The 17,523-nt window shown below is 40.6% G+C and overlaps 1 long non-coding RNA gene across 1 annotated transcript in view; it reads right to left on the bottom strand.

Annotated features, from left to right (window-relative positions):
* Positions 1 to 16,269, bottom strand: part of LOC108449541 — a 79,621-nt gene extending 63,352 nt beyond the window's left edge. Inside the window, exon 1 of the long non-coding RNA XR_001865726.1 lies at positions 16,196 to 16,269. This is a non-coding gene — a long non-coding RNA (uncharacterized LOC108449541). The remainder of the gene's footprint in view (positions 1 to 16,195) is intronic.
* Positions 16,270 to 17,523: the final 1,254 nt, after the last annotated feature.

Raw genomic sequence — 17,523 nt, 5'->3', positions numbered from 1 at the left:
GGATGCCCACTCCACTGGCAGAAGTCTACTTATGCCCCCACTATCCATTGGAGGTGCTGGGTCTGGATTCAGACCAAAAGATAGCTGAGGCCTGGACCAGAGGCAGCACACTCCAGAGCAGTGCTGACAAGGCATCACACTAACAGCACATGCCTTTATCCCACGTTTTCCTTAGCCATAACTACAGAAATGCTGCCTCTTCAAAATGCTGCATTTCCTAAATCTCTTCTTTATCTTTTACTCTTTAAAGGAAATGGCTGCAAAGTGCTGATTGACAGGATTTGTGAATATAGCTTTTTTGCTTATCTACAAACCACTTATACTGTGGGCACTGCTTGCCTATTGCTCATTAGAAACAGATAATACCTATTTTCTGGAAGCTAGAAGTTCCCCAGACATAGTCCATGGTCCATTTAGTTTGTGAGATGCAGCAAACATCCTATCTTTAATCAGAATTGTAGACTGCATCTCATGAATCTGTAGCATAAGCCCTGGTAGCATTTGGCACATTTGAACCATAATCTGTAGAGAAGAATTGATTATTTTGTATGCACCAGCCTCCAGACAAGTTTCTTACAGCAGCTGCTGAAATGATAGTATCTCCTAGGAAGATTGTCATTGGCAGAAGCAGGTTTGTTGGTTATACTTTGTTTATCTTCATCTGAACAAGGGAACAAACTCTCTGAAGCAGAGCCTGAAATCTTATCAGCCAGAATGCAATAGGCAGTGCCAGTTCCTTGGCACGTTTTTTGAGCTGCTGCCACACCAAAGCTCTGAGTGAAAGGTACTGGCTGTGCCTGTGTTGCAAATATTTTAAAGCATAACTGTTAGGTAAATAGCCAATTTTTCAGTTCAATGGCTGAAGCAAGCAGTGGAAAAAATAGTTTGGGGATGAACTGAAACAGAGTTTTTTAACGTTTCTATTGAAAAATGGAGTTCCCGTGATTTCCCATGGTACTGCTTTCTTTAAATTTAAACTGAATTTTCTCACAAAAAACTTTTTGAGTTACTTAGATACTTGAATAACCTTATTACTGGTCAGCTTTAAATAAGCCTAATGTTGCATGAGTGGTACAAGAAATCAGTGCCTGACTTTCAATGAGCAGCATGTGTGCTCCTTCTCCCACATGGCCAGAGTACAATGACCCAGCTCCTTTGTCACAGCCCCATGACACCTCCACAGCAATACCCTGCTTCCTCTCGGACTCCTGCACCTTCTGTCTATGATTCTTGTCTTTCTCTTGTCCTCAGATCCCTCGTTAGTACTTAAAACTCCCTTCCTGCCTTAGACATTTCCAAACTCCCATGCTTCCCACTTGCCCCAATGTCTCTTACAGCTTCTTTGCTACAGGACTTGTCTTCACTTTCCTTACACTTTTAAATATGTATAGATACATATTTATATATGGACACACATACATACACACATGTATGTGCCATGTGTTCCATATACTCTACCTACTTTATTTAGCATGACAGATGATCCAGAAAAGGCAGGAAGGGTGGCATATCTGACATGAAATTTGTGCTGACTTGGTTAATCAAATACTATTAGGAGCTGAATCTCTTCCTGGCTTTCCCTTAGTGGAATCACATGCTTATTTTTTAATTAATTCATTAATCTTCAAAACGCTTCTGGGAGTTTTATATTTTTATGATGTTAGCCTTTGTTAAATTTCATTGAAATTGGATAACAGGTTTAAAGGTTATTAGAGAAGGGGATTGATAAACAAGTGGGCAGATAAGCAATGTAATTGCATAAGGAAATTATTCTGATGGGGAAATTAGAAATTTTTGATTTCAGATATCAAAATAAAATGTACTAGCATAAAAAAAATCCAACTAAAGTGAAGCATTAAATTCAAGAGCCATTCATTAAAAGGCCTTGCTTCCTGAAACACTATTGCTCATTGAAATTGCTCATTGAAATTGCAGTTTGTTAAAAAAGGCTCCATTATAGGGTTTGTGTTGGTTTGAAATCTAGCTGGTGCATATCATGTCACAAGGAATCACAGTGAAATTGTTGAAAGTAAAGTCAAATTTCTGAATATATTGATTGCTGTTGAAATAGTCCTTCTGTCACTAGAAAATTGCAGACGAAGGAAAATCATAACCACTGGAGACTAAATTTCTTGGAAACTTGGAGAAAGAAATGTCATATACTGGGTCAACTCACTTTACTAAGTCAATAGAATTCAAATGGCAAGGTGGAGTGGGAATGCCAAGCGACTGTTGTACTTTCCAAGACAAACACATGCCATGGAAAGCTGACCTTTGGCTCTCCCACAAAGCCCTGCCAAAATGCAGCAGCTCTCTCCTGACATATTTCCATGGCACCCATGTCCCTCATATGCCCAGTCATCAAGGACAGTCCTGTCAGGGGCAAGCCATTACCATTCTTCAGAAGAGACCTCACTTTTTGAGTGCATCCTATTCAATGCTGACAACCTGGTGTTCAAAGACTTGGGAGGCATGTGTAGGTAAATTCCCATTCTGGAAGTAGGTAGCAGATAGCTTAATGCAGCAGACCAAGTATGAAAGTATCCAAAGGTACACGTTCTGCATTTCTCACTCTCCCCAATTAGAATGTTTGCTAGCACAGGGTTAAGATACATGTACTTTTTTGTTATTGCATTAGTCTACCATCAGCTGTACAGAAAAAACCTTTTGTTATATACTTCAGCAATCAGTCATTCCCCAGATTCAGTCTTCAGTCAATTTTTGTCAAATATCTGCTATGCTTGAGTCGATGATCCAGAAATGAAAAGCACCAACTACCTCAAACTGTCAAAGCTATCCAGTCCACAAATTCCACTCTTATAAAAAGGCACAAAACGTTAACTAGACTGGACAAGTGATGAATTGCTGCATTCTTTTCCTGTTAAAAAAATGGAATTTGTCAATGCAGTGGGCTATAGCTAAAACAGCCCACATGCACCTTTTATATGGTAACATTCAGCTTCTCAAGCAGGCTAAGAACAACAATATAATTTTAAACACTTTTACTGGTAATTCTTAGAAAGTAATATTAGGCATACATTAAAAAAATCCATTTAAAAATCCCTTTAACTTCTGGTCTTCATCTGCTTAAATGATGATACAATCTCTTTTTTCCCCCCTTTAATTATGAAAATGTAAATTGAGAAAATTCCTGGTCCTGGGATTATGAAAGTTGAAGATCTTAAATAAAATTGTAATAAATATGTTTGCTTAGCAAATGGTGTATATAAAGACATGCTCTATGAAAAGAGAGGGGAGAAAGATGGGGAAAAACAAGAATAAAGGAGAACCAAGGTGGAACTGAGGTACATCCCAGGAAATCTGACAGGAGAAGAAAAATGAATGTTTAATATTATTTATTAAAATGTCCAGTTTGGAAGAAATGTACTTTCTCTCTCTGCAACTTTTTTGATGGAAACCTTAATTTACATCAGAAGGCAACCTAACTATAGGTCTAGACAAACAAAGGCTGATAACTGTGATTTCAATGCTGTGCAGAGCTTTAGAGAACATTCTGAAGAATAATGGGACAGAATGCAATGCAGCTGTAGTGGGGATAGATGGTGCTGAACCAACCTGATGGGGTTTAGTTGTAGCACCAGAATATTAAAAAATAATCTAATAGCACACAGTGTGCCATGGTGGGACAGATGTCACTGGTCACCAGGATCCCTTGCAGTGCTCACCCCATTTCCCTGCCGAGGTAACTGTGCCTGTGCTCCCCGTGCTCCAAAGGGCCCGGCCCTTCCACTGCCCCTTGAACCCTTGTGTTCAAGGCTTGTGGGAGCACTCTGCAGAAGGCACTCCGAGAAGTGACAGGCACAGAAGCTGAGAAGATGGAGCAACTGAAAGCATGTGTGCTCACAACCCCAGCTTAAAGTAAGGATTTGGGTGGAAAGGGAATTAATATGAAGATGCTGCAAACCCTTTCAGGTGAACCAGCTGGACCCAGGCTGAGACTGGTGATTGCTGTTTTCCTACTGGACCTCACAGCATCATGAACTTCCCCTCCTAGACATCTCTTCATATTTCTTCATTAAGTCAGATCTAGTCTTTGCCTAAAAATGGGGTCTCTTCCAAAGTAAACACCCTGTGAGAGCCAGAGAACCAAGAAGTGGCCTTTGCACTTCCTCTTTGCATGCAGCTCCAGCTTCTCCAGGGGTTCCCAGGCTGCTCTTTCAAAACCAGAGAACAAAGGTCAGCATTACGCTGTCTACAGAGGTTTTTTGAGACTATGTTGGGTGTATATATACTCTGTATATATCTGCAAGTACATCAACTGCACTGAAAGGCAATGGATGAGCTTCAGTTTGACTTAGGGAAGAAGGTTATACCTTGGAAAATTGTTTGAGACCAGGATCTTATATAGAAATTACTCCGAAGTATGAAATCCTATCAGTTCATGCTGTAATCCTCAGTACTTAGCATTTTAATAACATTTTTATACCTGTATTTGTGTCTGAGTACAACTTTAGTGCCTCTAACCTTTGTGAGAACTGCTTGATAGACGAGCAGACACAGGCTTGAACGTCAGCTGCTCACTAGTGTATAAATGATTGATCAGTGTATAAACCTGCTCATCTTCTGGCATCATTGTAAACATACAAATTCTAATAATTTCACAGAGCCTTTTTAGGGATTTATTTAAGATAAACTTGTCAGTCCTCTTCAGGAAAATAGTAGGGCTGTTGGTTATAGGGGAAGATTTATTTTACTTAATAACATGTCATCTTTGTCCATATGGGCTAAGAATTAACACCTACAGAGCAGCAGGGAGCATACATACAAAACTGAGGCAGACTAAGCAGTGCACTCTTACTCTTTAGACAGCTATTGCCTCTGCTTGGAAGTGCTGTGGCAACATTGCACTGAATACCCAGAGATTTTCAGCCATCATTTAAAATTCAACAATAGGATTCTGCAGGCTAGTTCTGAAAGGGCACAGAAATACCCCCTTAACACTGATACAAATTTTTATTCTCCCAAGCAAACTGCTCCTTAACCATTTAGAATTACTTCTTTCCATGTTGCTAAATCCGGAATTTCTATTAAGGATGCAAACACTGTTTTTGTGGCTGTTCCTATAAGTACAGCACTTTCATACTTTGCCAGCAAGGCTTCTGTACTGAATTTCCAATCAGCCCTTTGACAATGTTTTCGTCTCCTTAACATTTGAAACACGTTGGATGATTTCTAGCACACTTCCACTTTCTCTAGTAGACCAATATTTGTCTCTGCAGGATATATGATGTCTGATCTTTATTGCTTTATCAGTTTTACTTGCAAGGGGTCAGCCGGTTGTTATTGTCAGCTATGATAGTTCTTCAAAGGAAATTTGGCTGTATTTGATACACATCAAACATTAAAACACCTGAAAAATATTGGTTTTAATCTCTGTGGTCAAGAATTAGTATAAGTAAGATTCATGACCATTTAAAAATTGTATGAATTGCTCTAATGGCTAAAATTTACTCCCACCCTCTAATTTTTTTACTGATTTCATAGGATGAAGCCTGCCCCCCTCTTCTGCATAATCAGGTCCAAAATGCCCAGTGGAAAAAATCTGAGGATTTTGGTTCAATAATCTACTTAAGAGTAAAAGAATAGTAGTAAACATTTTGCATAAAATGAGCCCATTTTAGTTATGCCAGTTGAATTTGGTTTCTGAATGTGCTCTTTTTGAAGTAATCACTAAATAACAGAATTACTGTACTCTGCAGAGATTCCAGATGCATCCATTTTAGCAGGCATTTACATAATACTGCTATTTTTCTCAATTCTTATCTGGTGTGCACTCATCTTTCACGTATATCATTATGGTAGAAATGTACAAGTACAGCTAAACTATTGCCTCTGTGTTCAGGAAGCAAGAATATTTCTCCTTTCATGTTTCATTGCTGGTAACAATGCTGGTGGATTTCCTCAGTATTTCAAGATGGTTGTCCACCTGTTAGACCCTACAGTGGGCATTCAGGGTCTCCAGCTCCACCAGACAGTGGGGAGCATCCACACTGCAAAGATCTACCTTTAATGACTGAACTGTCCAAAGGCAGTGAGAAGTTATAAAACCCTTGGAAGAGTGGGGAAGCAAAGCAAAATTACAGGAGGCACAAAGTGTCCTGACCCTGTTAGCTATGAGAACTAGGCTTTTGTATCTGAATTCAACACATATGCAGAAAAGAGAGAGGCTCCTGGTCTCCTTTGCATCTTTGCATCTCCTAGGGAGGAAGGAGGAAACAGCCCTACAACATCCAGATTTTCTCCAGATTACTGGGTGCCAGTGGCAATGTCCATTTTCTTTCTCAACTGCTGCAGTGAAGAGGCCCAAGGAACTCTTAAAGTGTGTTGCCAAATGGCTCATTCTATAAGCATGGTCTGACACAAAAGATACATCAAGGAGTAAGAAATGTAGCCCCACACAGACAGAGAACATGTGAAATGCCAGCTGAGCATGAGCTGGAGCCATGCTGCAGACAGCAGGGCTGGACCAGAGGAAACACTGAGCAGGAACAGAGGGGCTGTAACTCCTCTGGGCATGGCAGAGTCAGCACCACTCCTGGAACAGCGTCCAGCTCTGATTCCACATTTTACACAGTGCTGATAACCTGGAGGGGACTCAGGACATCCTACAGCCTGTGTGATACTGGGGGTGGTTGAAATGGCCATGTTGATCCTTTCAGCCTCTATCAGACACAAAGTCATACAAAGAGCAGAGAGGTTTGTTTTCAGCGTGCACAAAGTGGAGAGGAACAATACATGCAGTGATTAAGAGAGAATCAGTTGGGAGTATCAGAGGGAAATAACATATAGGAACTAGAGTAATGGTCTGTCTTGCATCAAATGCTGTCACCTAGAAAGGTAGAAGTGCTTAGAGATGAAAGAACATTTTAAGATGAATAACTTTGTGCAATGATGTCCTCACACCAGCTCATTATCATCCTGAAAATTTTTAAATTTACAAAACTAGGGTGAAAAATCAGGTTTGTAAAATCAAATGTGCTGTGGTGGTGTAAATACATTCAGTCAAACAGGATTGCAACTAAACACCTATTCTCAGTTTTACCATGTCTGTTGAGTACATTTCATGGTAAATGCTCTTGAAGTAGGTGCATAAAAATATTTCTAACAACTGGAGGGCTTGCATGCCCAATGTCTGAAAGATTAAACATAATAACATGGGCCACGTGATATGAACAAAATAATTGATTTATTTTAAAAACATGAATTAAGAAAAAATAACCTCCAGATATAAGAGATAGGAAAAACTGTTAAAATATCTTTGTATTATAATTTCCCTTGTTTTTTTATCATGTATCTTTCTAGCAAATGGAGCCAGGTCACACCTACAGCAACTTTAGTGCAATATTACTCATTAACATCACATCTCTGTTTCCTCTTCCGCTGCTGTTTTCTGGTATTCTATCAAGCAAAACTGTACAAACCTATCAAAGTCAACAGACAGAGACCTAGACAGTCAAGAGCACAACCCTAATTTTCAGTTGCAGCAAACTTGGGCTAAGCAGGGTCATGGTAGAGCCAAGGAACTAAAATATGTGTATGCCCTAGTCCGGGCCTGTCCCAAGGCCAAGCTTCTCAGGCATCCAGGGAGAGGTCAGTGGGAACAACAAACTGGAGTCCACCAAGCTCGTCATTCAGGAGAAGATGAGGGACTCAACAGAAAGTCCAGATCACCTCTGTAAGTGGTCCAGAAATAACATGAACAGTTTTAAGGTTCCAGACTAAAGCCATATAATAATGACTGGCTGAAAAGGTCGACACTGTTAGCACCAAGGAGGTCAGCTTTTACTTTATACTGTAGTAATTTGTACCTGTAACAGAAAGCAGGAAGAGCCAGATATCTCAAACGTCTCATTAGCTATGACTTGAATGTCTCCTTGAATATAACTTTGGGAAACAGGGCTGTTTGCTTTGCTTTCATTTGGATTTTTTTGATAGCTCCTTTATTCTAAAACTACTGACAACAGCCTTTATTTCTGTTGATGCTACACCCAGAAAGAAGGAGATTACCTTAAATTATTTTCAGGTGTTTTGTTTGCAGATAGAAAATAATTCTGGCATTAGGAAACTGCTGGAGAAGGATCACAACAAGTTCATGATGGAATGAGATAATGAAACTAATGACTTTTTAAATCCTGATAAAGTTTTCCAAGAAAATCACTGGAACTAGCTGCAAGAAGGAACAATTATAGCTCAGTGCTACCAGCTTCCTCTGTGTATGATGACAAGACATCAGGGCTGGTAGAAACATAAGGACAGCCCGGACTGCTCTTGGAACTGGCAGGCTGGACTGGACAGCAGAAATGTCCTCTCGATAGCTGCTCCCAGTCATAGTCCAGATTCTTGGCACAAACCTTCACTATTTCATCTGCATGAACACTTTGTTGAAAAACATTCATTCAAGAGCAGCTAAGTCATGAGCTGTCCCATTCTCTGCTGTTCCTCCTACAAATATGGTTCCTGTCAGTAAGGAAGAGGGATAGTGCAGTATCATAATTTTTGTGTGTCACTAATCCTACCCGGAATGAAATACATGTCAGCTACTTCTGTTTTATACTTCTGTATACTGTGAAACAGCTCTGATTTTTTGTCCAAACTTCAAAACACCTTCTTTAATGCAGCTGCTAGTGATGGTACAGTCAGACTTGTTACCTTGTAGCTCAGTAAACATGGTCTTGCTTGTAACAGGACATAGGCTTCCTTTTAAGTTAACAACATAGGTCTCCAGATCTGTCCAGGCTCACTGTGGACTTGTCTTGACCAGCCTGGAGATTTGCTTGTAGCTTGTAGCATCACTGTCTAATGTCTTTATCCCCCATTCCCATGCATCCTGCCACTCCGCTGCACTACAGAATTTTTCAGCTGTGTACAGAGCCTGTTCAATGCATTGAGTTACCTATACCAGTTAAGAAGCATTTTTGAGGCTGCCTAACTTTTTTTGCTACGAGCTTTCCTATAAGACCCCATCCTTTAAGTCCCTCATATCATGAGCTCATCAAATGGAATGAGAATTTCTCTAACTGAGCAATTGTATGAGAGTCCTTACAGAGGGTAATAGCAAGTAGGATACGTCTTCCTATGAGACAGAAAGCAGTTCACTATGTTCTTCCTTCATTAATCAGTGGGGAACTAGGACTCTTTATTCATAGTCTCCAGCTTCTATAGTTAAGTAATTAATGCATGTGTTTAGGACTAATTTTACTTTCTCATTATAGAAAGTAGAGCTGGAAAGGAACTGTTGGATCAGCTGATGTATCAATCAGTACTATTGCAAGATTGACCTTTATTTAATAAGGTATTTTAATCAGCTTTTGACTTTTAGTCTGGATGTCTCATTTGCCTCTCCTTAAGAGTATCATCATTTAGCATGTTGGCAAAGTAGTTCCTTGACAAAATACTTTTATCAGACCTTAATCTTGGAATACATATTTTAATAGTAATTCCACCATAATTTACTTTTTGTAATTCATCTTTCATTGCTGAACTACAACATATCAACAAAGTCAGTCTCATTCCTTCCCATTTAAAGGACAGAGAAATGCAAAAAGCAAATTATAGATCCAGCATGAGAATCAGGTATCAAACTCCGCTTTCTGAACACCACTCCAAAACTTTTGCCCTAGTTCCATTCAACACCAGGAGAAAAATCTAAGTAGCTTATTGCATACATATGCATGTGCTTCTCACAAGCTCATAAAAACAAAAATAGACATTTTCAAAAGGAAGACCTGGAAGTGTCTTCTAAGTTTGTGTCAAAACCTCTTGACTTCTGATCTCACTCCCCCATTTCTTGTCCTCAGTTTCTACTAAGACCTCCAAAATACTTTGTCATTAGAGATCAGGGCTGGAATCTGAAAACCTTCTACCTAAGGAGAGAACACCCTCAAACCAAGGCAGGCAGAAGATCAGTGTCCTAGAGAGCATACTTTAGAGTGCTGTGGAGGGGGGAGACACAAATCCTCTGGCTGGAGCTGTTCTGCTTTGTATGACAGAATTCCACACACACTGGGCAACAGAGTGCATGGCAGTAAGACACTGTACAGGAAGGTTCTGGATGGGGTCCAGTGGCTGTTCATACACTCCTTGAATGAAACTTCAAACCGTGGGCATGGATCCTAGAGCAGTGTGGTGAATACCTTCATTCTGGAGAGATTATGCTCTGTCTGATGCCAAACACAACAAAATCTCCACGTTTATATTTATATTCTCTCTTTTAGAATATTATTTATATAATTGAAATTACAGGAAAATGGTTGCCATTATCAAAAGAAGAAAATTTTTTGGAAAAAAGTATAATAAAATCTGTTAGCTTGGCTTCTAGTCGCAGATTTGTAGATTAAATATGTCTGGTACTACTTGTCTACTATTCTTTTACTCAGAGCTACTTGGAGCTTATTGTGGAGGTGATACCTGAAGGAAAGTAGGTTGTAATTGAACAAGGAAATTAAGAAGTGGATCTAATTGCAGTGGTGCTATGATAGATGAGCCACTTATCAGTTGAATCTCAAAGAGAGCATGTGAGTTCTTCTCAGCTGTGGCAAAACTTTGTTCTTGGCTGACATGGCAGGGAATCAAGTTTTGAAGCTAGAAAAGACCAGGAATTCCCAGCCTGGAACCTATGACTGTGGGCTTCAAAGAAGAGTCTGATTTTGCCTTTGAAAAGATGGGTATCTTAATACTTCTTATTTTGAGTTAAGAGGATAAACCTTTTGACATAGTCTAGGTACCTCTGACCAGGTGCAGCCTGGCAAGAGCATGTGGTGGGCTGTCTATAGCAATCTATCACAGATTCCTCCCCAATGAGTTTCTTGCATATTTCCCTTCTCAAATGGGAATTCAAGTGGCCGAATTTGTTCTGAGTTCATAATCACCTTAAGTGACACAGAGCTACACACGAGAGCAGCAGGAGTCTGAAGTGGGTGATTCTTGGACTCTTTAGAAAAGGAAGAAGGCAGTGGACTAGCAACATGAAGACAAGCACCAGTCTGAAAATGGGAAGAGACTGACAGAAATCTTGCATTTAATTTTTAAAAGTATTTTTATTATTGTATTGTACATGCTAACTGAAATGAAAATGAGCATACAGTGACTATTTTATGTATCAGGAGGAGTTGGGGTACATAACTTTATGAAAATGGGACTACATAATTATATTGGACAGAGGTGTATTTGGTTTTCTCTCTGCATTTGTACTCTTTATTACTACAAGGGCTGCTGATAATTCTTTTATGCTTTGCAGCTATCTGGGAAAACTTAAATTTGGTCTCAATATTCATATTAATGAAAATGGGACTACATAATTATATTGGACAGAGAACATGGGTATACAGAGGTGTATTTGGTTTTCTCTCTGCATTTGTACTCTTTATTACTACAAGGGCTGCTGATAATTCTTTTATGCTTTGCAGCTATCTGGGAAAACTTAAATTTGGTCTCAATATTCATATTAATATACCTAATTTTGAACAAGTTGGCCTGAATGTTTGTGAGTGCATGCCATGGAAACTATATGCTGACAAGCAGGGCTTTGCAATTTTGCAGCAGTTTGCACCTTCCCTGTGACCTGAGCTATTTTCCTTTTGAAGGATGGCAGCTGATGAGTGTTTTGTCATGTCATCCCTCCATGGGGCAGGTGAGCTGCTGTCATTCAGCTTCAGACACAGCTTTTGCAGAAGGTTTGCTGTTGCAGCAGTGATCACATGGGTAGGCTATTCCTGTTTGGAGAAGATGATTCTCTAGCCAAAGGTGCGCAAATCTCCGCGCAATACTACTTTTTTTCTTTTACTGAAAGCTGCTTTGTCACCAAGAAACAACATTCCCTTATTTTCTGTCTTTAGGTGTGTTTATTCTGTGGTGACTGCAGCTCAGAGGTATGGAGCCAGCCTCCAAACAGCCTGGAGAGAAAGGAGGGTGTAAATTGTCAATCAGCTGGCAAGTTCTGGGTTGGGCATCCTGCACTCAGCTCTCTGCAATATGGCTGTTGGGAGCAGCATGGTGTACTTTGAGTCCATGTGAGTTGCAATCACTGGAAGGTAGATGAATCCTTCAAATCTTTTATCTCCCAGCTCCTTTTTTACCTATTTCAGCTCTAGGCTTGTAACTCCAGGAAATCTTTAATGCAAATTGCTTATTTGTGACCCATTGCTTATATTGCTTACATGGGCTCCAAAGATGAATCAAATATTAAGCATAAACAGCTTGTGAAGCTGTTCTGTCCATTGGAAAAGCCACAACTGTTCACAAAGTGCATCATCCACCCGCCCTGACTGATACTACGGAACAGGATAGTGTCTTCTGAATGCTCTTGTATTTATAACTCATAATGCAGATCATATTATCACTTTCTACCATAAACATAGTTGCCTTGCACTCTCAATTTCTTTTGGAAACTTCTCATTTGGTCTCTTCACCCTCTGGCCAAAACCTTAATTTTATGTCATTAAGACATTACAGTTCAAAATGTTACATCGTGTAATTACACATCAAGGTTTATGCCTGATGTTGATGGCTCACTCAAAATGGTGTTGAGGAAGCTGAAAGCTACAATGAATTCTAACTATTTTTGTTAGTGCCCTGTATGGCATTACTTTAATGACATACAGGCCTTTAAGTCATTATCATTAGTTCCTATAAATTAAAGAAAACCATGCAACATGGTTCTCCCCCCTCCTTTGCTAATGGCATAAAGTTGATAGGAAAATCTTCTTATAAATACCTTTTTTTCCCTTCAAATGGCAGTTTTTAAAATAAAAAAACTTATGAATTATTGTGTAAAATTTGCATGATTAGGGAACTTTATTAAAGAGACTATAAGTTGAAGAAACTCTGCCAAACTTGAGTTACAGTTCTGAAACGTGAAAACCACATGGTAATTTACTCTCACACCTAAGCAAATAAGAAATGAGTAAGCACTATTTTCATCATGCAGTGAAAAAGGAAACTTTCATTTATAGCTAAAACACAGCCATCTTCTGCCACGAATAATTTTAACAGTCAAATTCCTTATTTGCAAGCATTCATTAACCTATGTAAATATACAGAACTGTAGGCATCAAAAGCACAGAGCAGGTGGACAGTTCAGCATGGTAATGAAAACAACAGAGAAGTACAGCTTCTTCTTTTTGAGTCATCTTCTCACATTTTTACCATCCTGCTGTGTTTCATATACATTTAACTGTTTCCGTGCCAACAATGCTCAGACACAGCTGTGGCAACATGTACTTGCTTAACTACCATAAACTCTCACTAATGAGCCTGTGGGAGCTGATCTGCATCAAAGCCTCCAGACAAAACTACCTGATTAAGAAAACAACTGCCCAGATGACTGATCATTGCCTAATAATTTCTTGCTCTTGAAGTTTTTTCCACGTAAATAAACACTGTTGTGATTCTTGTACTTAATTTATTGTGTCTTACCCACTGCTGGGCTAATGCATCATGTCACCCACATGCATGGGGCAAAATCCCAGCAGCAGAGGGTGAGCTGACAGGGCAAGTAGAGGTTCATCTCAGGTACAGTGTTGACTGCTTTCCAGGTGCATTGTCCTGTAAAGCCATGATGGAGCCATGACTGTCCTTTAAGGGGATACATTTCTTATCACAGGTTATGGGATGTCCAGGCCAACACCACCACAAAGGGGAAGGAGTCCCTGGGATCCCACTCAATGGACAGCTGTGACCACCCAGACATAGTTTTTGCCCCTTGGAAGGCAGCAGCAGCACAAAGATTCCTCTTTGAGAAAGGGATATTCCTCATCCATACTTGCTATCCAGAAGCAAAAGCCAGCACAAGCCTGAAGGCAGATCTCATGTAGATGAGGAGGGGGAAGAAAGGATGAGAAAGTATCTAATATTCATGACTACTTGTTATAAGGGCTTTGACTTCACACGGTAACAGCAGCTTGGAAAGCTGAGGGAAGTATTGCTTATATCCATAGTCTTATCTTTTTTGTCTATATGGGAGACATGCTAGTGCTCTTTGCATATGGCAGTATTTTCACAACCTGACCCATTCCAAGAGATGCATGGGTACTCTGCATGTGAACTAATGCTGATGAACAGTTCTGCACTATGTCTCTTAATCTGAAAGGGGACAAGGGGACGTAGTTTATGGGATAAATGTCAAAGTACTCACGCATGTTCAGTGTGCAAGGGTACAGACAGATGCCACTGCCATGTTCTGCTGGGTCTCCTTGGGGCTGAGGCTGTGCCTGCTGGCAACACATGCAGGTGTGGGAATGCTGGGGGCTCAGGGGAATTTAGACTTGCCCTGTTGTTGCTTAGCAGAAGCTTTTTGTGACAAGAGGGGAGAGAATATCCTTTTTAGAAGCCAAGTTGACTCTTTTTCACTTAATTTGAAAGAGAGTTTAAAAAGTGGTGATCATTAGGCTTGACTGTGAAGGGCAGAACGGGGTAGGTCCTTTTTTGTTGGGTTCTGGTTTGTTTTGAAGCCAGTGGTGTGATAGGTTTCTGTGTTTATTCCAAGGAAATTGAGATGCTGAATGATTTTTTCTGACATGCTGTGGACCAAATGTTCTGGCAGGGGTTTGTGCCAGCGATGTGAGAGGTGATGAGGCTCCAGAAACTGTTTTCTGCTCACAAACAGAAACAGGTGCCAAAACAGATGTGTTTCTTTGATACAAGTAGTTGTTGGGTACATGAGCTCTATATGGTATAGACAAATCAGACAAAGTGGCAATGCCAAAAGCACTTGTGGCATAGCTGTGAATGCCCTTCTGATAAGTATCTTGATTTTCAAATGCAGATGAATATTATTCTTACAGGAAATGGCCACAGTGATAGTCCTTGAAGCTGATGCCCTCAGTTTACCTGCAGGACAGATGTACACATGCATTTGCTACACACTTGACACACACTTCCTTAGCTCACAATAGTAGGCTCCACCCTGGTCTGGAATCATATGTGAAATTCAATCTTCAAGTCCATTTATCTTTGGGCTGAGTGTGCTGACTGCACTCCAGCAAGCGGGGCCACTGTACTGGTGCTGTCAGGTGTAGAGATAATGGTCCTTCTGGAGCAGGACTGAGACCAGCTATTTTCATACAACATAGGCTGCCAAACAGCAATCTAGTGGTGAAAGGCTCCTAATATCTTTGCTATTATTAGAAGCAGCCCACAAAACTACAAAGGTAGTAGATGAGCTGAATGCAGAATCCTGTACTTGGGGCAGTCAGTGAAACTAGCAGGGGATCAATTTGAAACAGATAAAAGAAAGTACTTCTGCAGCAGCCAGTAGTGAGCTTCAGGAGCTTGCTGCCACGCAGTGCTGGAGCAACTGACAGTATCAGTAGGTTTAGAGGGGATTAGACAGATTCAGGGACAACAGGCCCATTAAAGATAAGGAAGGGACATACCCTCTGTGGTATCTATCACATCAGATACTCAGCTGGGATGCCAGGGGAGCACAAGGGGAAGGGGCTGCTTGCAGGCAGGATGCAGGCTTGCACACACTTACTAATAAACATCTCTTCCTGAAACTGTGATAAATTACTGGTCCAAGCCAGTTTCATGTACGTAATCTAGAAATGAGTTTTATCCCCAAAGCACTGCATGAGTATTCAATTACTACATCATCCTAGATTTCCATGAGCTGACTTATGAGCTCAAAGCAGCACACTCAGACAAGAACTAGGATTCTTCTTCATTCCAGGCTCTGATCCTCAGCCTACCAGTTCTTTGCTGCATGGGCAATCCCATTACACAGCTCATTGCCAGCCCCCAGCACTCTGCCCTTACTGTGTACTGTGCTAACACATATGCTCTACTACAGACATTCATATTACACTGCAAGATCCTAAAGGAACCAAGTGATCAAATCTTGCACGAGGTACAGAAAAAGATGAAGACAGTGAAAATTAAATACCAATGAATTACTGTACAAGTGAGTAACACAATAACATCCCATCTACAGCTCTAAAAGCTAAGGATAAGTCATGCATAGTGCAGAAATTATGGCAATTCTGGGCTTTCTTAGACTTTTGGATGCTGAAAAGCAAAACTTCCTCTTCCCCTTGCATTTATTCTTTCCCAGAAATGTAGGAAGTAAGCCAGCACGCCAACTTTTAAGCATAAAATAAAATGAAATTGTAACTGATTATTGTTTTTAAACAATTGCCCTTGAGGCCACCCAACAATAGTGTTTCTAAAGCGGTCCTACCTTTGTTTTCCAACTTGAGCTCCTCTGCTAGCAAGCTGTCTTGTCTGTTTCCAAGCACAAATGCCAGAAATGAGAGGATCAGGGCATCCAAGATTCCAATAATTGCCAGGATATACGCCCAGCGGACTGAACAAGCCCCCAGCGTGTACTTGTCTGTCTTTTCACCACACATCCGTTTTACCTCATCTGAATCCCAGCCATCAGGAAAAATCATACAACCCAGGACGAGACAGGCAGCTTGGAGAAAAAAGAAAAGGAGAACAATGGGATAATGAGACCGAGCTATCATTTTGATGAGAACCTACAAAGTTATCATTAAAGCAGTAGACTTTTTCATCCTGAACTTCAAAGCTAGGTTACTAAAAAACAAGCCACAGAATTACACACTGTGATTAAGTATTTAACATAAAAACCTAAGATGCAACATCAATTGCACACCTTGCTTAAAAAACCTGTTACATCCTGAATCCCTGGTCAGGTTTTGCATCAGTACAATCACATTTTCCTGATATGACCAATTTCTTCAATGCATTTTGAAAGGACCACACAAAACCAAAAGGGAAAATGGTTAATAACCTGGATATTCAAAGGTAGCCCTGGACTACTGTCAAGTCATCAGTCAAACGAACAGTTTAACAGAGAGGAAAAAAGCTACCTATCATTTCTGGTGATCTGCCCTTTTATCCTAACCCATAAACACTGGACTTGCTCACTATCCAGCCCAAGGCAGAGTTTGATACATTTCGAGTGTTGCCTCGCAGAGGGCACCTCCACCCCAGCGGCTGCCTGGGCTGTCCCTCCTAAGCACTGTGTAGCCCTTCATGATAACAGTCCAGTCATGGGAGCTATCCCACCACATCTGTAACTGCAATGAGATCAAAGCCCTGTGACTGCACACAGATCTCTAGTTCATCCTGTTTGTCCTCCATACTGCAAGCATTGGTGTCCAGGCACTTCATGGAAATACTCGATTGTGTCAATATCCCAGCAGGGGTGCAAAGGGATAGCCCATAGTCCTGTCCTGGGCTTACGTCTTTGGCCACCTGTCCTGTGCTTTGAGATGCTCTCTCTTAAGCCTTCTTTTGTTACTGGGGTGGTTGCTGTAGTTTTTCCCTCATCTTATGTCTGTCAAGCCTGGCTATGTCCCCATCCTCCTTCAAATCTAGTTTAAAGCTCTCTCAACAAGTGCTGCTGACTCCTGAGATAAGATTCTTTTGGACTGGTGGACCTTATTTGTTGCCAGCAGGCTCGCTGTTGTATAAACTGGCCTATGATCAAAAATCTCCAAATTCTTCTGGTAACATCTGTCTTGAAGTCAGGTAGAGTCG

The sequence above is a fragment of the Corvus brachyrhynchos genome, unplaced genomic scaffold (assembly GCF_000691975.1).
Source record: "Corvus brachyrhynchos isolate BGI_N302 unplaced genomic scaffold, ASM69197v1 scaffold239, whole genome shotgun sequence".
NCBI lineage: Eukaryota > Metazoa > Chordata > Aves > Passeriformes > Corvidae > Corvus > Corvus brachyrhynchos.
The sequence above is the reverse complement of the archived record's forward strand: the minus strand, read 5'-3'. Positions and strand labels throughout refer to the sequence as shown.